Raw genomic sequence first — 23877 nt, 5'->3', positions numbered from 1 at the left:
GCAGAGAAACTTCCTGGTCAGCAAGTACTGACTCATTGGCGAGCTGCCAGGTGCCATCTTATAATCTTACTTCCTCAGAAGACTGAAAGCAATGGTCTCCAACAATCATCCAAATTCCTCTCCCTTCAAGGCTCTGGAAGTCATGGATTTATTTTTCTTGAGTGCTTAACTCTGGTGCTTAAACTCAGAGTCTGCCCTCTTGCTTGATAGTTTCACATAAGGCTGGTGCTCTACCACTTGAGTCACATCTCCACCTCCAGCAATTTGATAGTTAAGTAAACCAAAGAGTCTCATAGGCTTTTCTTCTCTGGCTGGCTTTGAATCTTGATCCTCATATCTTGAGCTTCTGCATAATGAGAGGAGGCCACAAATGCCTGACATATCTTTATTTTTGCCTTTTCCAGGATGTCATACAATTGGATTCATAATATGCAGACTTGTCAAATTTTTTTCATAAACTCAGTAATATTCATCTAAAGTTACTCTGTGTTTTCATATCGTGATGACTCATTTGCCAAATTCATGTGGATTTACCACACTATCCATTTGCCTATGGGATTGCATTATGACTTTTTCCAAGTTTGGGCAATTATGAATAAAGTTGTCATAAACATCTACATTCAGGCTTTTATTGGGACCAAAGTATTAGATATCATTTGTGTAAGTATCCAACAGCAAATTGCTAGGTCATGTGGCAAGAATATGCACAGTAAGAAAATGCCAACTTATTTTTCCAAGTGCCTGTGCCATTTTATATGCCTGAACAAGTTCCTGTTATCCTACATCACTGCCAATATTTGGCATTTTTAGTGTTTTACCATTCAAAGAGTGTGTGATGGTACCTCATTGTTGTTTAAATTTGTAATTCCCCAATGGCATATGATACTCAATAATCTTTTTCTTTTATTTGTTGTATGTATATATTGTTTGCAAACAAAATTGTATTATTATGAAATGCTACTGACTTTACATCATTTTATCCTATTGTTTTGTTCCTTTTAAAAAAATGTATTGTAAAGGTAATATGCAGAAGCTTTCAGTTACATAAGTCAGGTAATGAGTGCATTTCTTTTGGAAGTGTCACCTCTTCTCACTTTTTCTCCCAGTTTCCCCTTCTGACCCCACAAGTCGGATTGTTCATTCTCAATATGGTGACCAGTGCATTCCCCTGCTGCCTTTTTATCACCCTTTGTCCCACCATTTCCCCCTTACCCTTCCCAAGACACATAAACTGCAGTGACCAAGGAGAAAAAAACAGCAAAATAACTAAAAAACCTCTCTTGTTTCCATTTCTTGAACTTTGTTTGGTGAACATCATTTTATATGATCATATATGCATAGCTATTGAGTCTCTGTGATCCTTTCCTGAGGGTCTTACTGTGTGAATGTTGAGAGTCCTGCTTAATCCTGTTTAATTTATCATGTCCATGTAACTTTTTGTATATTACCATTCTGTGAGTTTATTTGTAGATTTATAGGCACTTCTTTTGACAACTAGTGCAATCTATGTTTCTTTGGGTCTTGCTAACTTCACTGAATATATTTTCCAAGTTTTCCAATTTCCTTACAAATAGGGAAGTGCCATTCTCTCTGATAGCACCATGGAATTCCATTGTGTATTTATACCACATTTTTTTTTTGCCAGTCCTGGGCTTGAACTCAGGGCATGAGCACTGTTCTTGGATTTTTCTCAAGGCTAGAGCTCTACCACTTGAGCCTCAGCACCACTTCTGGCTCTTTTTTCTATGTATGTGGTACCTGGGAATCGAACCTGGGTCTTCGTGCATGCTAGGCAAGCACTCTGCCACTAGGCCAAACTCCCAGCCCCTATATACCACATTTTCTTGATCCACTTATCCTCTCAGGGGCATCCACAGTGATTCCATATGCTGGCTATGGTGAACAATGCTGTAATGAACTTGTTATGATGGCTTGAGTATAGTCTGGTTTGTGGTCAGTTGGATAGATACCCAGACGTGGAATTGCTGGGTCATGGGGAAGCTCTGTATTTAGTCTCTTGAGGACTCTCATTCTGCTTTCCAGAATGACTGAAACAGTTCACATTCCCACCTGCAGTGTAGTAGCATTCCCTTTTGGCCACATCACCATCAGCAACTGTTGTTTTCCTGATAATGGCCATTCGAACTGAGGTGAGGTGGAAACTCTTTTTCTTTTGTGGCCAGAGATATTGAACATTCCTTTGTGTACATATTGTCTGTTTCTGTTTTCTTCTTTGGAGACGTCTCTCTTTAAGCCTTTACCCCATTTATTAATTGAGTTACTATCTCTTTGAGGATTTGTTTGGGATGGATTAAGTTTTTGAGATCTACTTTTCTTATTTTATTTTTTGCCAGTTTTGGGCTTAGGCTCAGGACATGATCACTGTCTTTGGGTTTCCTCAAGGCTAGAGCTCTACCACTTGAACCACAGCACCTCTTCTATATTTTTTTCTATGTATGCAGTACTGAGGAATCAAACCCAAGTCTTTATGCATGCTAGACAAGCCAGCCCCAGCTCTAAGTATACTTTAGATATGAGGCCCCTGTCTGATGCATAGCTAGTGAAGACCTCCCATTCTATAGGCTTTCTGTTTAACTTGTTCACTATGTCCTTTGCCATACAGAAACTCTGCAGTTTAATGCAATCCCATTCATCTAGCCTTTCTTTGATTTGACGTGTGTGATTCTGGATTTTTATTTAGAAAGTTTTGACCTATGCCAAGGAGCTCTAGTGTTTCCTCTATCCCTTCCTGTAATGTTTTTCAAGGTATCTGGCCTTATATTAAGGTCTTTGATTGATCTGGATTTGATTCTGGTGCAGAGTAATATATAAGGCTCTAGCTTCAATTTTCTGAGTGTGAATAGCCATTTTACCAGCACCATTTGTTGAAGAAGCTGTCTTTCTTCCATCCTGTGTTTTTGGTTCCCTGATCAACTAATAGGTGACTATAAGTCTGTGGGTTCATCTCTGAGTCTTGTTTCATTGGTTCTCAGGCCTACTATTGTGCCAGTATCAAGATGTTTATTTTTATGCATAAAGAGTTGGTTTTTGCTAGGCACCATTGGTTCATGACTGTAATCCTAGCTACTCATGAAGCTGAGATCTGAGGACCACAGTCCAAAGAGAGCCTGGGCACAAAAGTTTGTAAGACTCTTATCTCTAAGTAACCAGCAGAAAACCAGAAGTGTTACTGTGGCTCAAATGGTAGAGCACTAGCCTTGAGCTGAAGAGATCAGGAACAGCGCTCAGGCCCAGAGGTCGAGCCTCATGGCTGATAAAAAAAAGAGTTGTTTTTATATTTTGGATACTAGTTTTTTAATATGTCTTACATACTTTTCCTATTACATGACTTACATTTTCATTATCTTAAAGTCATTATTAAAACAATTCTGATAAGACAGATTTTTTTCCAGGCCTAGAGCTTGAACTCAGGGCCTGACCACTGTCCTTGGACTTTCCTCAACCTAGTGCTCTACCACTTGAGCCCTCGCACCACTTCCAGGTTTTTTCTATGTACATGGTACCAAGGAATCAAACCCAGGTCTTCGTGCATGCTAGGCAAACACTGTATCACTAGGCCAAACTCCCAGCCCAAGATTTTTTTTTTTAATTTTAACAAATCTTAACAAGTTTAGTGGCAAAGCTTACTAATGTATCCTTCATGAATACGTTTTTGGTGTTGTGTCTCAACCTCATCAGCACATAGACTTTTTTCTGTGTTATCTTCTGGCAACTGTAGTATCTTATGGTCTGTGTCCACTTTGTTGCTTATAGATTTCTAATTTTTCCAAAAATATTACCAAACTCTCTCTATTGAATTTTTCTTGCTTCTTTTTCCAAGTTCAATAGCCATGTTTGCAAGTTCTAATTCTAAAATATCTACTCTGTTCCACCAATCTATTTATTCTTTTGGCAATACCATTTGGGTTTTATTAGTTTTAAAATGGACAGTGTCATAGAATCAGCTGTGCTTCTGTGCTCTGTTGGCTATTCTGGGTCTTTTGCCTTTCATATCTATTTTAATGTTTGTTAAAATTCACTACGAAGACTTTTATAGTAAATACAACAAAATGGTAGCTTAACAGCATTTGATCTTTGTAACTAGGAACATAAAATCTCTGTTTACGTATACTTTTTCCTCTTGCATCAGTTTTCTTCAAGTACATTATTTTATATTCATACCTGTTTCATTCTTTTGGTATTAATAAAAATGGAATTGTGCTTTTCATTTCGAATTCTAAGTGTATGTTGCAGGCATATAAGAAAGCAATTAGCTTTTGAATATTACTATTGCATTCATTACTAAAGTCTTTTGCTACTATAAAAATCAGTTACTGGTCCCAGATCATAGGTTTGGGACTTTCTACATGAATGATCTTATCATCTGCAAATACAGTTTTATAACTTTGTTCCAAATCAGTATTCCTCTTATCATCTTTTCTTGAATGACATCATATACGGATAGTACTATATTGAACAGGACTGCTAAGGGATGGCTTTCTTACAATACTTCTTATCTTAGGGAGAAAGCATGTAGTTTCTCTTTACTAAATATAATGTTATCTGAAGATATTATTGAGATATTCTTTATCAAGAAGAAGTTTCTCTTTCCTAGTGTGATGACAGTTTCTATCAGTAATGAATAATATATGTGCCCTTAACCAAGTCTTCCTCTGCAACAATTTAATTTGATTTTCTTTTTTTTTTTTGCCAGTCCTGGGCTTGAGCTCAGGGCCTGAGCACTGTCCTTGGACTTTCTCAAGGCTAGAGCTCTACCACTTGAGCCTCAGCACCACTTCCAGCTTTTTTCTATGTATGTGGTACAAAGGAATCGAACCCGGGTCTTCATGCATGCTAGGCAAGCACTTTAACCACTAGGCCAAACTCCCAGCCCTAATTTGATTTTCTTTTTGACCTGTTGATGTGGTGAATTGTCATGGTTAATTTTAAATGAGTCATCAGCCCTATATAACTTAATAAACCTCACTTGCTTATAGGTCATATTCTTCGTATTTGTTGCTTTCATTTGCTAATATTTTGCTGAAGTTGTTGCACCTATCATCAAGGGAGATACTAACTTGTAGTTTTCCTTTCTCAAAGTATCTGGTTTTTGTTGTAATAGTAATGGCTTCCCTGAGTGAGTCATAAAGTATCCCTTTTGCTTCTGTTTTTTGGAAGGGAACACTGCAAATTAGTATTACTTCCACTATAAATATTTGGTAGATGTCACCAGTGAACCCATCTGGCCTGGTGCTTTCTTGTTTAGAAGATTATCATTAATTCAATTTGTTTAACAAACATATCCCTATCTAGATCTCTCCTCAGTGGTTTGTGAATCTCATTAAACATATCCCTATCTAGATCTCTCTCAGTAGTTTGTGAATCTCATTCAACATCGCAGCTTTAATTAGGAGCTAAGTGTGTGGTCTGGATTTTGCAATCTTTCAATTGGGTGTGTCTGAGTGGAGGGGCACCAGATGATATCACTCCACCACCATCTTAAAACCTCTTGTGCAGCTTTTCTCAACCAACAAAAAGTTGGGGTAAAACTCTCTCTTGTGTATTACATGGAGTGATAATTTCATTTATTTATCCTCATATGTCTCTGATTCTACAGAGCTCTTTTTTCTTCCTTCCTTTCTTTTCTTTCATTGTTCCAGTCCTGGCCTGGGCACTGCCCTGGAGCTTTGTTGCTCAATGCTTGTGCTCTACCACTTGAATTATATCTTTACTTCTAGCTTTATTGAGTTGTTGGTTGGAAATATGAGTCTCACACACTTTCCTACCCTGGCTGGCTTTGAATCACAACCCACAGACTGCAGCCTCCTGAGTAGCTAGGATTACAGGTGAGAGCTATTGTTCTCTGGTAGGAACTGTTTCCATTTCCCAAGTTAAATGTGATATATAGACACAGAGAGGGCAGGCAACATCTTACTAAGTTGTCTCCAACAGACCACAGAGTTAAACTCAACATCTGGATAAAAGAAGATAACCCTATATGATTAGTGCAGTTATCCCAACTTAAAAGAATTTTTCCAATCTATACTCTAATCGAATAATAACAGAATCTTAGATTCATCAAATACTTTTGAATCAGCCAAACTTCAGCCACTCAAATGGAATCATCAGGAAGTCTATTTGAAATTCAACATTTGTCTGATAAAGTAAAATCTGCAAAGCAAGATGGGAAATTATCAGAAAGCACAGTTCTATTATTAACAGCACCATATTTTGCATTATTGTAAAGTGACACACAGTATAAACTATCTCAGGGATGACCAGATAAAATCACTTTGCTAAAATGTCCATGTAGGAGCCTGGTTGAAATGCAATGTACACACAATTTGCTCTATCAACTCCATGAGTACTAAAGATTTCCAATCATCTATGTGTTTTGATACCATTGTCAGGTGTGATTCTTAGTAAGAATGCGCATTCCATTCCAAGAGCTATTCACTCCAATTCAACCATCATCCATGGTTACATTTAGAGCAGAGGATAATTCTTTTGATACAGTTCTTTTAAATCTTGCACACACGTGAGAAACTGGTTGGTATCTGCCATGTTATAGCACATTCCCAGTTGAATGAAACAAATAATATTTGGAAACAAGGGTGCCTGACCCTCGATGTGCACGACTTATCATTGTCTTGGTCCATCTCAGAACACAATCTTCCTTTTCCTGTTCACCAATGTCCAGACTACCTCTGCAAGAGAACCATGCTAAGAATGCAGCCCATGACATTCAGTCACCAAATCCCCAAGGGAGTGTGCTTTGTTGATATACTGCATTAATCTTGAGTATACACTTGTGAATAAGATAAACATGATCCCTAGGAAAGACCTTCAAAGGTCAAAATGCTAATGAAAGTTGACAGCACACACACACACACACACACACACACACACACACACACACACACACAAATGTGGAGTTGTAAGGTTAGAACAAAATTATATGAATCTTTGTATACACCCCTGTAACAGGCTTGGCCTTCCAGACAAAATTTAGCTCTAACTGTATTGACCGTACAGTTTGATGATCTTTAAATGATGTTTAAAGTAGAAGAGGCTACTGCCTTAAGGGTAGGAAGTTTCCAGCCAATGAAGGGACTCCAGTCTTAGTTGATCAGAGGTAGAAGATTCAAATTTAAGTCTGGTTTTAGATGGGGAACCTCTAAAAGTTCTGGCCTTTTGGCTCTTTTGAAGTCTGATGGAATTTTTCTTCTCCATAAGGAGCACAATCACTTCACATTTGCCTCACCACATTGTCCTAACATCCATCTGTGGTGTTTGTGATACACATTCTGGGCTGCTGTGCCACCCTGATCTATCACCTGTTTCCTGCTCTAGCTCTTAACTGGTACATACAGTATTTTGTATGCACAAACCTATCTCTCACTCTAAGAGCAGGATTTTTATTTTTTTACAAACAAATTTCTGAGACATTTCAAGGTGTGCAACGTGGATTTGGTGACAGAATGTATCCAGAGCTCTATTATAGAGCCAGTCTTATTCCTGTCTACTCTACAACTGGACCATATTTTTATTGTAATTAATAGAAGGGGTACATTATATTCACCAGATAGAGGGTGCATTACTTCACATACATTGATTGATACCCTTTCTCATGTCTTGGTCCCAATTCCCTCTCCCACCCCCACCCCTCATCTTGTTTTCCCCTCTTTCCTATCTGATTTCAAATAACCAAATACACATATATAAAATATATCAGATAACAAGGTGAACTACTGTAATAATATGAGATAACCAAGGGACAGCAAAAGAGATGAGAGATAACATAGTACCTTAAGAACAACAATCATTCATTATATGGCTTTTGTTTCTATATCCTGATGGTCCTTTCATTTAGCATCATACTATATAGCTTTATGTATCTAGGTTTTGTTCTATTGTAAATCTCTGCTAGGAGAGCCCAAGGTTTCTACTGATTAGGACAAATGAGGGAAACCATTGAGCATATGTTCCTTTGAGTCTGGCTTACTTCACTTAATATGATTTTTTCTAAGTCTTTCCATTTCCTAACAAATGAGGCGATGTCGTTCCTTCTGACAGCAGCATAGAATTCCATTGTGTATAAATACCACATCTTGTTGATCCACTCATTAACTGAGGGACATCTGGGTTGGTTCTATATCTTTGCTATGGCAAATAGTGCTGCAATGAACATCATTGTGCTAGTGGCTTTAGTTTGTCCTTGTTTCTGGACGATTCGGTAAATGCCAAGTAGTGGAATTGCTGGGTCACAGGGGAGCTCTATGTTTAGTCTTTTGAAGAACTGCCATCCTGCTTTCCATAGTGGTTGAATGAGTTTGCACTCCCATCAACAGTGTAGTGGTGATCCCTCCTGGCCGCATCCCCTCCAGCATCTGTTGTTATTAGATTTCTTGATCATTCTGACTGGAGTGAGGTGGAATCTTACAATTGTTTTGATTTGCATTTCTTTTATGGCCAGAGATGTCAAGCATTTCTTCATGTGTCTGTAGGCCATTCTTATTTCTTCTTCAGAGAAGACTCTAAGTTTTGGCCCATCTTTTAATGGGATGGTTGTTTCTTTGGAGATTAGTTTTGGAGTGATTCAAATATTTGAGCTGTTGATATGAGGCCTTTGCACAACTGGACCATTTTCACATAGTGTCATCACATGCCTGCAATGACACAAAGGCCAGTCTACTCTAAATTTATACTCCTGGCCACATGTGGGATCTCCTCATCTTAAATTTTAAAAATGCTTTGAATGTCTCATGTATATCACAACCTGTTCCAGGACCAGAAAAAATACCATCTCAACTTTCTGTCCAAGTGTACATTCTACAGGAGAGGCAATTAAATAACAAATACAAAGTGGCACCGTGAATGGTAATGAGTGGGCACAGGTGCTTTAGTAGTCCAGAGATAGCCACTACCCATTCTCATGGGTAGCAAACTACTCAGCAGAGGAGATGGCACTGCCACTGAACCCTGAAGTCACAAATAGGGTCAGTCAGGCCAAGGCAATGAAAAAATACTTGGATATAAGGCCCTTCTCATCCCTCATCCCACTTCAAGGCTCATCTACTTTGGGAAGCCAATCTCCATACTTCCCACCCTCTTAGGCCCTCACTCAGCCTTGTCATTTTTGTTCATATGTAGCTACATTGTAGGTGACTATTTTTTATAGTAAGAGATTGGCACAATTGTCTCTCTGAGAATTCTCCAAAGGTTTTTTTTTTTCCCCCTGAGGGAAGGGGTGAGGGAGGGGGTGGTCTTAAATTCTGGGCCTGGGTGTTGTCCCTGAGCGCTTTAGCTCAAGGCTAGAGCTCTACCACTTTGAGCCACATTGCCACTTCCAGTTTTCCAGTGCTTAATTGGAGATAAGAGTCTTATGGACTTTACTATCCGGCAGGTTTTGAACCTCAATCTTTAGATCTCAGCCTCCTGAGTAGCTAGGATTACAGGCATGAGCCACCATGCCTGGGATTTTTTTAAGAGAGAGAAGAAGGAAAATGAGCAGATATAGAGAGAGGGAGGGAGGGAGAATAAGAGCGGGGGAGAAAGACAAGAAGGAAGGAAGAACAGGGCACGGAGCATGGCCTAGTGATAGAGTACTTGCCTAGCATGCATGAAGACCCAGTTCAGTTCCTCAGTACCACATACATACAAAAAAAGCCGGAAGTGGTGCTGAGGCTCAAGTGGTAGAGCTCTAGCCTTGAGAAAGTCCAAGGACAGTGCGCAGGCCCTGAGCTCAAGCTCAGGACTGGCAAAAAAAAAAAAAGAAGGAAGGGAGGAAGAAAGGCCAAGGCAGAAAGGCAGGAAGGAAGAAGGAAAGGAAGAAGAAGGAAGGGAAGAAGGAAGGAAGGCCAAGGCAGGAAGGAAAGCAGGCAGAGAGAGAAGGAGGGAGGGACAAAAGGACAGAAGAATGGAGGGAGGAAGGCAAAAAAAAATTTTTTTAAAGCATAAAGCATAAGCTGACTGTGATGACACTTCTATAATATTACACTCAGAAAGATTACAAATTGCAGGACCACTAGGGCTAAACAACAAAGCTTTCTTTCAAATGTAAATAAGTAAATAAAGCAAAGATTTCCCAATGTATTCCTACACATATAAATTCAATAAGTTCAATAGGAAATATACTATCTACAAGCAAATCTAGTCCAACCAAGCTGGGGTAATTACTACCACACACCATTCCTTTAGCACATCTATGTTTATTGTCTAAAGAGCTGTTAATGGGAGACTAGAAATGTGGCTTAGTGGTAGAGTGCTTTGTCTAGCATGCATGAAGCCCTGGGTTCAATTCCTCAGTACCACATAAACAGAAAAGCCTAGAAGTAGCACTGTGTCTCAAGGGGTAGAGTGCTAGCCTTGAGCAAAAGAAGCTTAGGGACAGTGCCCAGGCCCTCAGTACAAGCCCCAAGACTGACAGAGAGAGAGAGAGAGAGAGAGAGAGAGAGAGAGAGAGAGAGAGAGAGAGAGAGAGAGAGAGAGAGAGAGATCAATGCTACTTCCTCACCTTACTTAGAATCTTTTTAGTGCTGAACTGACATCAATTTTCTGTCATATCCACTGTCAGTCCTACTTCTAGCACTGTCATTACAATAAGCATCCAATAAATAGTTTAAGTCAATGAGGAATGGATATGCATAAAGTCAAAAACAATAAAAACAGACATTTTTTCTCTTCAACACTAACATCATTCTTTTATTCGCCTGAATAATTCTGAGCTGTGACACTAATCTATTGTTTTACGAGTTGAAAACTGTCTGCTAAAAATATCGCTGAGATTTTTCCATGGGATGGGTAAGGCAGGAAAATTAGTATTACCATTGTACTATAAGTTATAAATTAACAAATCTAATTAGTCAAGCTAATTAGAAGACTAAGATTCTGACATATTAAGTATGTCACCCATATTTCAAAGAAGATCAAAGTCAAGTCTCAAAAGTTTGAAAAGTTCTCTCCCTTTCTTGCCTTAGCTCACAAATTTATCAAAAGATGTTTTAAAGTAAATATGTTGTTCTCTCTTAATTTAAGCAGAGAGCAGACATATTGGGGTTGGAACTAAATCTCATGAAAAGCATGCACTCATCTATGTGCTAGGCAGTGATGAATTTGTAGATATCATGGTATTGTTCCAGTCTGGCCACGGAAGATAAATGTTTACATTTGACAGGAGAGAAACAGGATGCTGGTGACAAATAAAGGCCCAAGAGTCTAAGGCAGATTTTGTCACTGTCTTCTGTGTCATAATATCTGCAGTGATGAATGGAAACTTTTTACACTGTGATAGTTCATCTCTGAGCTTGGTGAGGTAAATTTAAACATACAAGCAGCCAACAAAACCCGACATCAATGATAGGATCTTGTGTTGCAGGCTTCTGGTTCCTAGAGAAAATGTAAATGAGAGGAACTGGGACTGCACAAAAGTTTCAGAGGACTGTGGGCAATCACCCATCCTCTTACATGAACCCCTTAATTTTGGCAGGACTTGTAGAAAACGTGAAACTAGTCTGCTGACTCTCTGTACAATGTTCTTACCCTGAAAGATAGATAATACGGCCATGGATTGGGTTACCTTGGCAAACTTGGGGTGCTCAGTTTATAAGGGAGAATATAGTAGGGAAAAGATACTTTCAGGTTTCATCTCAAGGTTGCTGGACCCCATGCACATGAAAGAAATGCAGCTGCTTGGGAACTGTGCATCGTCTCAGAGTCTGGGAGACTGTCAAGCTATGTAGTCATTAGTCATGTTAACTAGCAAACCATTCAGAGCTCTGAGGACTTCTCAGTTCCTCCCATCCATTCACCAAGAAATGGCATCACAAAGCAAATAGTCTTTCTTTCTTTCTCATGCTGTGACTAAAGTTCTTAGTCTAGGCTTTGCTATTTTGTGACTGTGCTTTGTTTGCTTGTTCATTCCTTCATTTGTTTTTATTAGTATGGAAAGGGAAGGGAGGAGGGGAGACCATTGTAAAAAGCAATGATCTCTTTTCAAGTTTTACTCTGTTTTATCCTCTACCTTCCTGCACGAGGTATCCTTCTGAAAGTAGACGCAACCAGGTTATTTTTCTGCTTAAGTTCTCTCTAAAGTGCTCTGTCACTTTGAGGGGAGGTGGGGAGAGAAAGAGACAGAGCCACAGAGCGAAGTTCCAAATGGCTTACTCAACCTATAAAGCCAATCTAATTGTCTAGTCCTACCTGCCATTTGTCTTCCTACACTGTCTTTTTCAGGGCTCTCTGGGCCCTGTGTTCCATTCCCATCCCTCCTGGGCTCTCTGTGTTCCATTTACCATCCCTCCTGTCCACATCATGCTTCTCCATGCCCCATGCCTTTGTTTGTGGCTTGACAATTTGCTCTGTTTGAAATGATATACAGCTTGAGCATATTTCCAAGCCTCCTTAAGAACTGGGAAAGAACAGCAAATAGTGGGTTCTAGCAATAGGAGTACCAGTAAATGTTAATGTGTTTCAGTACCAGGATTAGTCTATAAAAAATGTATCCCTCTGTGATGTTTCATGTACTTCCCGCCCCAAGCCAGTGGCCGTAAAACCAGCCCCCAGTGAACATAAATGCATAAAAAGCTTTGGGGAAAAAAGAGTTTGAATAATGTTGTTACCTTCACTGCATTTTGGAAGTTCAAATAAATAGCTCACGTTATGCTGATTACTACTGGAACATATAATTTTGCCTAAAGAATTATATAACCGGGACCACTAGTGTGGCCCAGTGATAGAATGCTTGGATAGAAGCCCTAGGTTCAATTCCTTGGTGCCACATTCACAGAAAAAGCCAGAAATGATGCTATGGTTCAAGTGGTAGAGCATTAGCCTTGAGAAAGCCCAAGGACAGTGCCTAGGCCTTAAATTCAAGCCCCTGGGTTCGCAAAAGACAAAAAGAATCACATATTATTTAATGATTATGTAGTGAAAAACTGCTGTGTGTCAAGCAATGAGCTTGATGCTGGGGAAAAACACTGAATTATGACATGGCTCTACCATCAAGATAGTCAAATACTAATGAGACAAAGAAGAAACCACTGAAATGGAAAAGAATGGAAAATATGTCTTTATTGAATTATGGTTGTAAAGACATGAGAAAGGGTATCAATGTTTGTGAAGTCATGCACATTCTATCTGGTGAATATAATGTAACCCTTCTATTAATTACAACAAATATATAAAAAAGAATTATGGTTGTACTCATCAGGGTTCCCTAGTCAAACGAATTCATCAGAATATGTATATATTTGATATATATGCAAATGAAATAAATCCATATGTATGTATACTACACACATCTGTACATATATGTGTATATAAATATATATACATGCATATGTATATATGTATATGTATAAATGTGTGTATGCATATATATATATATAAGATTAGCTTACACTGTGAGAGGCTAGATAGCCTAAAATTGGCCAGCTGACTGAAGGCTAGGAAAACTTACTAGCCACTCCATTACTCAGTGCAAGAAGCTAATGCATCAGAGCAAAAACCAATGCTAAAAATCTCAGTCTAAGGCTAAAGGCCTGGAAGCTTGCTAGAGAGTCACAAGTGTAATCTCACAGTGAAAGGTTCAAGAAGATGAAGTCCGATGTCTGCAGGCAATTCAGCAGTAGATGGATATACTCAGGAATCTGCTAACCCTAGCTGGCTTTGTCGTCTTCTACTTCTACCTCTCCTGGATTGCATCCTGCTTGACTGTGCTGTCAGCATTTGAGGTGGATCTTTCCACCTTGATTGCTTCCTCACAGGTCAATCATCTCTGGGAAAGCCCTCACCTACACATCAGAAGCACGCTTTTACTAATCTCCTAGATATCTCTCAATCCAATCAAATTCATTACCAAAATTAATTACCAGAAGGAGGCAGAAAGGGGAAGGAACTCAGAGCTTTCTGTCCTGTGGCCCAGCCATCTTCACAGAAAAGGTGAGGAAGAGCCAACAATAATGGTAATAGACCATGCCTGGGGCATGACCTAGCAGTAGAGTGCTTGCCTAGCATGCAGGAAGACCTGGGTTGGATTCCTTAGTACCACATACACAGCAAAAAGCCAGAAATGGTGCTGTGGCTCAAGTGGTAGAGTTCTAGCCTTGAGAAAGCTCAAGGACAGTGCTCAGGCCCTGAGTTCAAGCACCAGGACTGGCAAAAAAGACAAAAAAAAAGAAATAGTAATAGACATAGACAATAGAAATAGTGAGGAGCAGATCAGCATCCAGCAGATTTTAAGAAGAGTAATTCAAGATAGCAGAGATGGCTACAGTAGATAGGAAAACTGCCTTAACTGAGTCAGGAAGAATGACCAGTATTAGTTTAAGTAAAAGGAAGAGGTAGAAAAATGAAATGAGAATAGTACATATAGACCTGGACAGAAAGGAAGGGTGGGGTATTGGAAAGGACAGCAGGAGTTCTTCAGGAGTCCTCTGCTTAGCAGATTGTTTCTTCTCCAAGAAATTATACTGGCTTATGGCTATGATATATGGCTTATGGCTATGACTTGTTTCCCTAATATCCAAGATGAGCAAAGCTAAACTCTGAGGTGATAAAAAAGCAGATCTAAAGAAGTCCAACATAAGCCATGTCAACTTCCATTTTTGTACAATTTGTTCAAATGTGATATCTTCAACAAATGGGATTGGAAGAGAGGGAGCAGGGGCTCAGTGGAAGTCAGAGAAGAGAAAGGCTGCACATAAGTCATAGGATCATCGCATAGATGTGGCCTGCTGAAGTTTGAAATTGGTCTTTAAGTCTTTGTAAACCAGGGTTGTAACCTCAGGAGACTTGGAGTGTAGTCTAGTGGTAGAGTGCTTGCCTAACATGCACAAAGACCCGGGTTCAATTTCTCGGTACCACATACATAAAAAAAAGCCGGAAGTGAGGCTGTGACTCAAGTGGTAGAACTCTAGCCTTGAGAAAGCCCAAGTACAGTGTTTAGACCTTGAGTTCAAGCCCTAGGATTGGGGAAAAAATGAGAAGAGAGCTCAGTGGTATCTGACTCATTTAGTCAAGGAGAGAATCTCTCTGTCTAGTCACTAAGCTTGCCCAGCTGAACTGTGTTAAAACCAATAATCGGTTCTGTCCCATACCCCAGTGTTTGGCTATTCCATTTGGATTCCCTATTATAATGCATTCAGTTCTGAGCAAAATTATTTGTGTCCAGAGTGACAAGTAAGAGAATTGTTTCTGCAAAAGTTTTAACTTTAGGTAAACTTGGTGGTGGTGTTAAAGTTATGACAATAATGGACTGAAAAATCATCAAACTCCAGAAGACTGATTTGTCAGTATCCTTGTTACGAAGCCATTTTTCTGCCAAAGCCATTGGCATGTGATGTTAGCTAGCATTTATGTTGTCTTAAAATTAAAATTCCCCAATATATATATGTATATATGTATGTGAGTGTGTGTGTGTGTGTGTGTGTGTGTGTGTGTGTGTGTGTGTGTTGATATTGGGGCTTGAAATCAGGACCTGGAACCATCCCTTAGATTTTGTTTAAGGATCTACCTGTTGAGCCACTCCTCTGCTTTTTGGTGGTTGATTTGAAGAGAAGAATCTTGTTGATTTTCCTTCCCAGGCTGGCTTTGAACTGTGATTCTCAGATCTCAGTTTCCAGGTAGCCGGAGTCACCAGCACCCAAGTTAGCTTCTAGATTTATTGAATTCTAAGTCCTACCAGTGATTGCCTTGGCAGAGCCAGATCAAATAATTTTTTTGCCAGTCCTGGGCTTGAGTTCAGGGCCTGAGCCCTGTCCTTGGGCTTTCTCAAGGCTAGAGCTCTACCACTTGAGCCTCAGCACCACTTCGAGCTTTTTGCTATGCGTGTGGTACCAAGGAATTGAACCCAGGTCTCTGTGCATGCTAGGCAAGCACTCTACCACTAGGCCAAACTCCCGGCCCCAGATCAAATAATTTTGAGGGCATTAAATGACCTGTGTGTGAGACATTCTTAACCACTAAAGAAAGACAACTCTGAATTCCTATGTGGAGTGAAATGAAGATAGAGAAATCTCAGGGCCACTAACATCCCAGAAGCAATAGCATCAAACCACTTGGGTGGCTGTTTCTGCTTCTCCTTCATTCCCTACATCCTTCTTTCAGGTATGGCTTATTCTCTACAGAGCCATAATAATTATTATCTACATTCAGCCATTCTGAGACAGCTTGTCTGTTCAAAACAGCAGGGGTTTGTTTTTCTGTTTTTGTCGATTGTGGAATTTGAACTCGGCCTGGGTGCTGTCCCTGAGCTCTTCCGCTCAAGGCTAGAGCTCTACCACTTGAACCACAGTAACACTTCCAGTTTTCTGGTGGTTAAATGGAGATAAGAATCTCACAGATTTTCATTCCCAGGCTGGCTTTGAACCATGATCCTCAGATCTCAAACTACTAAACAGCTAGAATTATAGGCATGAGCCACTGATGCTCAGCTAAAAGCAGCAGTATTTAAGTTAATTTTCCCAGTATCCTTTGAGTTCAAGCTCATCTACAACATGAGGAAAGTGAAAAACAGATGCCCTTAACAAATCTTCCACTGGAAACACTTCTATGTATTGGAGAGATATTGATCATGATGCTTAAGGAACTTTTTGAATCAAAACCTATAGATGATTGGCACAGATTAATACATAATAATAATTACTATTATGAAGATATCTCAACATTTCTTGGTCTCCTACTTGGTGTCAAAGAAAATGCTAACACATGTTAATAATCCACTGAGGAAAATAGTAAAAAGCTCCAGATGATAGATCAGAAAGCTAAGGCTTGGATTATTCTGGCTGTAAATTCAGGCTCCTCCACCTCAGCACACACCATCTTCCCTCTCTTTGCCACATCTGCCAGTGGATGCCTCTCTTAAGTCACATTATAAAGTGTCTGTGCTTTTTGTGTCTCATATGAACAAAACTCATGGCATATAATAATGTCCTGGTGGGTTATAATTAAGCCCTGCGGCTTTCCAACTGTGCCCAAAATGGCTTGTCTTCCTTTCCCTTCTCTCCCCAGTATCCAGGACTTTGCCATCTGCCACTCAGCAAGAGAGCCTGGCATCACTCTCTCACTTGAAGGAGCAAGCCTACTACTGTGCTTAGGGAAGATTCAGCCAGCATCAGTGGCCCCGACAACTCTGACCCCTTAGTGCCTACCCACCAACTTCTGGGAGCTTCCTTTATTCAGAAGCAGTTAATAAAAGAGAGTCTTCAAGCTCCCAGCACACAAAGTGAGGGCTCATCCTGTACATGTGAAGTCAAATGGGCTATGCCCATAAGCTACTGCCTAAGAGAGATGCTCCACCAACCAGAATAGTCAGGCTAGGAAGACACAGAATAGCAAAAGTACACACTCTGATCTGCCAAGCAGTCAATCACTGGCAGGGCAGAATTTAAGGTAAAAATTGTGCAAAAAGAGATGTTAAGAGCAGCTGGGATTTTGAATATTATTCAGTCCAACCCAGTTGTCTTACAAATGAGTAAACACAATTACTTGCTGAATCTATCCCTAACCTTTTATTTCCAGTAATGGGACTTGAACTCAGGACCTGAATACTGTCCTTAGGCTTTCTCAAGACAGTGCTCTATCACTTGAGCCACAGCACCACTTCTGGCTTTTTCTATGTATGTAGTACCAGGGCCTCGTGCATGCTAAGCAAGCACTCTATCACTAGGCCAAACTCCTGGCCTCCCCTAATCTTTTTTTTATCACAGGTTAGGCAATGTCACTTCGGAAAGCTTCTACCTCATCAAGCGAAAATATACTCCCTCTCTCTCTCTCCCCCCCCCCCTCTCTCTCTCTCTCTCTCTCTCTCTCTCTCTCTCTCTCTCTCTCTCTCCCCTGTCTCTCTGCCTGACTCAGGCTTAAAGTCATATTCTCTCACTCTTGCCTGGCTTCCTCTGCTCAAAGTTGGAACTAATACACTGCCATTTGAACCAAACCTCTACTTCTAGCATTTTTCTGTGTAATTGGAGATAAGAGTAGCATAGACTTTTCTACTTCAGCTACCTTCGGATTGTGATTCCCAGATCTATTTAATAGATTACAGGTGTGAGCACTTTACTGGGATAGAATTTCTTGATGTGGATGCCCTTTGTCCCTACACCCTCCCAATATCCACTTACCATTTTGCCTGCGTGCCAACCACCCCATTACTCTTCAAGTTCCTTGTTAATCCATAGCTGTAACCATAACTCTAGCATCTAGAAGAGCACCTGGCATTTGAAAGACATCTAGTAAGTGCTAGTTGAATAACTGGGTAGAAACCTTCTCAAGTTGCCCCAGAAACTGAGACTTAGGACTCAAGTGGTAAAGTTAAATCCTACCCTTTTCCCCATTCAATCATAAGTCCCTCTCACCACCTCTCACCATCACAGACTGTTTGTCTTTCAAGAGACTATAAGATGTCACACACAGGCCTTCCTCAGCTCGCTCCCTGTCCTCTTTCCAGAATGCTCCAAGGCCATCTCACAGTCACCTAGAGAGTAGCAATGAGTCCTGGTAGGGGGTTCCATTCTAGTACCAACAGAAAAGTTGTTCCTAGGAGTATTTTCATAACCAGAGACATTTGGAGATGTGACATCATGCTTCCACTAGACTCTAATTCTTCAGGATTTCATAAGCACAACTGCTTTGGAGTTAGGCGGCAGATTCTTCTTCAGTTCACCACTGACTGATATTTCCTCACAATGATATTCAGAATATGCCACCCCATTATTCTTCTTCATATTCAGAAGCAACATCTAAGTATTCTTTGACCTCCTCAGTAGATCCATCAGTAATTGCATATTATTGTAGTCTTCTCATAGTATAGATGTTTTTACATCTCTCCATGCAGGTCAGGGTAGCAAATTTTACCCGAAGATAAAACACTGCTATGAGTGAACAGGACCAAGAGACTCTCTCATTTCACAATAGCCAAAAAAAAAGGCTGAAGCTGGCTGCTCTGAGTATAAGTAATCAAAAAAGAAGGTCCTGAAATTCTGATTGCTATCCCTACTTGAGTTAATAGTTTACCCAGTCTCCGTCTAATGAAAGAAACTTGAGGAATACATAGGTCAGGAATTCATATTCTGTAGCCACCTGTCATGCATCTCTGAACTGAGGAAACCAAAGGTGGAGACTAGATGGGGTCCATTGAAGCTAGAGAGAAACCACTGGCTGATTTATGTACTAATAAAGAAGGAATATCTGGATGTGCATAGGGAATGAGGGATGCTTTGAATTTTACTTCATATTCCCCAAAATCATCTTCAGGGGTGAATTTCATGAACAAGAATAAATAACATTCCATATCCATGCTATAAATAGGCTTTTAAGGAAACATATGATTTTAATTAAAATGAGAAATTTCAAGTGAGTTGCTAAGAAACAAGACCTTATCTGTGCCATCGGAGCCCAGGCCAATAATGTGGCTATAGAGGTTTCCTAGGAAACAAGTCTTAAGCCTTCTTAAATACCGATTCTGAGGAAGAATGTGCTCTTCTTAGTAGATGGATGCTATGACAGTTGGTCACTCTGCTAATAGAGCAAATTGCCAACTAGGAAAGTAAAATAAGATGACAGTAAAATAGTATCCTCCAATATAAAAACCTCTCTGCAATCCGTTTTCTGTTCCGTTTCATTCTGTTCAGGGGAAATTATTCAAATTATTCAAATATATATATATAGATAGAGAGAGAGAGAGAGAGAGAGAGAGAGAGAGAGAGAATAAAGTTACAAGTGGAGCTGTCTTTGTTGTTCATCAGAATTACTCACTTTTCACTGAGTCTTAGATATCCTTGTAACTATTTTCTATATTGACATGAGCATGTATCACATCTTTATTTTATTCAATATAATACAATATTCTATTTGTTTTCTTCTCACAATGCTGTAAAGACCTTTTGGTGCTGAGCCACAGAAATCTAAGTCAAAGGCTGTTCAGCATCTCTAGCCTAGATGAGACAAAGCTGAGTGAAAGTTTGTACTCTACATTCTCTAACATCGACTAGGAGCGTCTCACAGGGAGACTGCAATGATATCTCCAGGTTTAATTTCGTCGATTTATGTATGTTCTTCTTTAGAATAAGCTACTAAAGTTGACTAGTTAGGTCAAACTCACACATTAACCTCCAAATATCCCATACTAAGGGACTTCCCAACAGTAACACCAAATGTGTGCTATTTCTGGTCCCTGCTCCAGTGCCTGAGCACCACTGAGAGTCACGGAAATTGAAGGGCTTCATTGGTGTGACAGGATTCTATCACTCAGTCGTTACCTCTTGCGTTTCTTTCATTTCGAATTACATGATGCATCCACTCATTGGCCATTTCCATTTACTTTCAACGGGACTTCCTGTTTGTGGCTTTTTCTCACTATTCTTTTTATTAGCATATATTAGTAAGTAGACGTATGATAAGGGTTTATTGTGATATTTCCATACGTGTAAATACTTTGTTGTAACCTGCCCTCTTGTCACTCTTCTTTGTCTTTTTGCCCTTCTTAAAACAATTCCAGCAGATTTCATTGCTCAGTTTACATCCATGCAAGACTTTGGCCTTGTTTATCCTTCCACTTTGTTAACCCATCTCCCTCTGATTGGCACCCACTCCCCCAACAGATTCTTTTCTTTCTGCTTCATTTCGCCCACTGCACTACAGCTTTCACTAAGATCTTTGTATAAGCTTCATATGCAGATACAACGTGCTTCCCCATCCTTCATCCTCTTTCTTTCCTTTTTCTCTCTCACTCTCCTCACCCTCCTAGATAGTCTCGTTAGGATTATGTTCTATGTATATATAAATAAACTCATACATATGTACATGAATACATATGCCTTTTAGATCTAGCTTCCACATATGAGGACAACATGCAATATATGGCTTTTTGACCTTTGGTTTCTCTCACTCCATTTCTATCCATTAGCCTGCAGATGACATGATTTCACTTCCATGACATGTATGTATGTACATTTTGTGTGGATGCAGTCATCTATGCTGAGCATCTCTGCTAATTCCATCATCTGGCTGTTGTGAAAAGTGTTATAATAAACAGGGGTATGCAGGGGGATATTTGTTTATGCTCCTTTCTGTATATTCCCAATACCAGTATTTCCAGGTCATAAGGAAAATGAATCTATTTTTTGAGGACCCTCCATACTTATCGCCATTGTAACTGTAACAACTTACACTGTACCAAAACAATAGGATTCTATTATCCCTATATTCTCACTGTCATTTGTAATTGTTGTTTTCTTAGAATAAGATGGGATCTTAGTGTGGTTATGATTAATATTTCCTTTATGGATAAGAATACTGAACAGGGCCAGGAGCATAGCCTCGTGGTAGAGTGCTCATCTAGCATGCACAAAGCTAGATTTAATTCCTCAGTACCACATAGTCAGAAAAAGCCAGAAATGCACTGTGGCTCAAGCGGCAGGGCACTAGCCTTGAGTAAAAAGTCCAGGGGCAATGCCCAGATCCTAAGTTCAAGCCCCAGCATTAGCAAAAGAAAAAAAAATGAATACTGAACATTCTTCATGGATTTATTAGACATTTGTATTTCTTCTCATGAGAACTACCCATTCAATTTACTTGCCCGTTTATTAATTGGATTATGTGTTATTTTGACATTTATTTTTTAGCACTACATAGATAATGAATATTTAACTTTCGACAGTTGACAGCTGGTGAAGATTTCCTCACGTTGCATCTGTTGTATCTTCATTGTAGTAGATTGTTTCTCTTGCTGTGCAGAAACTTTAATTTGATGTTTTCCCATTCATCAATTCTTTTCCTTATTTTTTGTTTTTTACACTTTTCTATTGTTGTCCTTTTCTTGAGATCTAAGTACTCATTCCTTACTAAGGAATTAAGCCCCTCATGGGCTGTGTGTGTGTGTGTGTGTGTGTGTGTGTGTGTGTGTATGTGTGTGCACTAGTCCTGGAGTTTGGACTCAGGACCTGGACACTGTCCCTAGCCCTTTATGCCCCCTTATCATTCTAGCCTTCTACCACTTTGAGCTAGTTTTATTTCTGGCTTTTTGTTATTCAATTGCAGACTTTCCTTCCTGAGCTGGCCTTAAGCCATGATCCTCAGATTTCAGCCTCCTGAGTAGCTAAGATTACAGGTATGAGCCACTGGTACCAGGCCCCTTATATTTTCAAAAATTTCTGTTGGGGAGGGGGAGGTTGAACCCAGGATCTTGTGGTTTCCAAAGCAGAGGTAGATTATCTAAGAAGTACCCAAATATGTGAGATGTATCAGCCTATATAAGCACAGCTATTGAGCTAACTGTAAGTTCATAAAATGTCTAGTTGCTAGGGGATGGTTGTTGGGATGTCGTAGGAAATTGTACTCATTTACAGGGGTCTCTGTCTTGTAAAGTTCTGTTGTTCCTTAGGCATAGCTTTAGTCCTCATCATAAAGATGCTATTGTGGCCAGAGTTTGGCCTAGTAAAAGAGTGCTGGCATGCATAAAGACCCAAGTTCGATTCCTTAGTACTACATACATAGAAAAAAGCCAGAAGTGGTGCTGAGGCTCAAGTGGTTGAGCTCTAACCTTGAGAAAGTCCAACGACAGTGCTCAGACACTGAGTTCAAGCCCAGGACTGGTAAAAGAATGTCATCGGTCAGTCCTGTCCTTTCCTGTCCTGCCCTGTCCTGGATTCCAAGGTCAATGCCAAGTAACTATACAGAGAATGACTCGGAAGAGACATATATGCAAAAATGTGCAGCTCTTCCCTGTTTTCAGTTAATTTGTGGGCCCAAGTAGGAAGTCAGTGCTTTCCATCAAAAGCAGTTTGGCAGCACCTGTTAGAGAAGATGTAGCCTCCAAAGAGGATGTCCTGTAAGGTGTAAAGGATTAGAACATTAACAGTGTAGGCACATACATGTGAACTTATAGCAACACCTGACAAATACATCCCATTCCATCTGCCCATCCTCACCTGGCTCCTGGTTCTAAGCCATACCAACTCCATGGTTAGGATAAGTTATTAGAACTGTTGAAGCCCCTGGTGTCTTTATTTTATGGAAAAGATTCATTTTAAATATTACTAGTTACTTCTGTATCCAGAAGTGAGATCTGGGGGCTACCAAGGAACAGACTGTACTATTACTAAGAAAACAGTTGTTGAGTGGCCTTGCTGAGCTTGGAAATGGAGAGAGTGCATATTTGGTGCGCTGAAAAAAAGGTGTGTGAGCCAGCCTGGGTGTTGGCAGGGCAAGGTGGGGTAAACAACAAGGAGTTACCCACATGTTTCTGAGACTGCAAAAGATCCTTAGCCTGAAAGCCTAGAAATCACCCACTCTACCCTTCCAGGTATGAGGCAAGACTTCACAAATCACCAGTAATCAAGGAAAGTTGGTATTTTTCAAACGATCATAAACTCATACTTGCAGGAAATGCACATAAAATGCATTATAAACTAAAAGGACAAATGAAATGCAAGACACTTGTTTTTATTCTTAGACTCAGCAGACATGAAAATAGCCATAAAATTGCTGTTTAACATTTCTACATGCTTATGATCAACTTTCTAAATTTGGTTTTTGCAATCTAGTAACAAAAAGTTTATGGACAGTTTGTTATACATTTTGAGGAGTCTTCAGTTACAGGTGATTAGGGTAGAAATGCTTAAAAAGGGAATATTTAAGCATTTAAGCCAATTTTTCTCATCGATAGCACTAAAATAAACTTGAAATCAAATTTTGTGAATAAGCCAAAATTCTGCATACTTACCTTTGTAAGTATAGTTATTTCTGCCAGTCCTGGGGATTGAATTCAGGGCCTGGGCACTGACCTTGAATACGTTTTGCTCATGTCTAGCACTCTGCCACTTGAGCCACAGAACCAATTCTGACTTTTTCTTTGTATGTGGTACCAGGGAATCGAGCCCA

The sequence above is a fragment of the Megascapheus bottae genome, chromosome 16 (genome assembly GCF_031878675.1).
Source record: "Megascapheus bottae isolate mThoBot1 chromosome 16, mThoBot2.hap1, whole genome shotgun sequence".
Lineage (NCBI taxonomy): Eukaryota > Metazoa > Chordata > Mammalia > Rodentia > Geomyidae > Megascapheus > Megascapheus bottae.
The sequence above is the reverse complement of the archived record's forward strand: the minus strand, read 5'-3'. Positions refer to the sequence as shown.